This window comes from Sinocyclocheilus rhinocerous, unplaced genomic scaffold (genome assembly GCF_001515625.1).
Source record: "Sinocyclocheilus rhinocerous isolate Xijiao unplaced genomic scaffold, SAMN03320098_v1.1 C36049124, whole genome shotgun sequence".
NCBI lineage: Eukaryota > Metazoa > Chordata > Actinopteri > Cypriniformes > Cyprinidae > Sinocyclocheilus > Sinocyclocheilus rhinocerous.
In genome coordinates, this window is record NW_015771613.1 from 1 (window position 1) to 786 (window position 786).

Here is a 786-nt window from a genome sequence, read left to right on the forward strand (position 1 = left end):
GACGCCGGGAAGCCCGAAGCTCTCGCCAAAGTCAAGAAGATATTCATCGGGGGCCTAAAAGAGGACATCGAGGAGCACACCCTAACCGAGTATTTCTCTCAGTTCGGCATGATCGAGAAATCCGAAGTTATCACCGACAAAGACACCGGCAAGAAGCGTGGGTTCGGCTTTGTCCACTTCGAAGATAACGACTCGGCCGACAAAGCCGTCGTGCTCAAGTTCCACATGATCAACGGGCACAAAGTGGAGGTGAAGAAAGCGCTCACGAAACAAGAGATGCAGGCCGCCGGTGGAGTTCGGGGCGGCAGGGGGAGAGGAGGAGGAAGAGGTATGGGCCGTAATCAAAATGGCTTCGGTGGCGGGAGAGGAGGCTACGGGGGTGGCTATGGCGGAGGCTACGGCGGCAGTGATGGCGGCTACGGCGGCGGCTATGGAAGCGGAGGCTATGGAGGAGGATACGGAGGAGGCTACGGCGAACAGATGGGAGGCTATGGCGGTGGTAATGGTTACAGTGACTTTGGCAGCGGATACGGCCAGCAGTCCTCCGGCTACGGGCCCATGAAGAGTGGAAACACGTACGCCGGCAGAAGCGGAGCCCCTTACCCCCGTGGCGGCGGGTCTGGTTACGGCAGGGGTGGCTACGGAGGCTACTAAAGCGTGTTGGGAAAAGACTCGGAAAGCTGCCCCCCTCCTCCCCTCCTAGGTTCTCTCGGTTTCCACATTGGGCTCATTCACCCGGCCATGCAAGAGATGGCGGACACTGTGAAAGCATACCTTTTAAAGACC

General features: G+C 58.7%; 1 pseudogene; it reads left to right on the forward strand.

Annotated features, from left to right (window-relative positions):
- Window positions 1-3: 3 nt before the first annotated feature.
- On the forward strand, window positions 4-664 carry LOC107735423 (heterogeneous nuclear ribonucleoprotein A3 pseudogene; annotated as a pseudogene).
- Window positions 665-786: the final 122 nt, after the last annotated feature.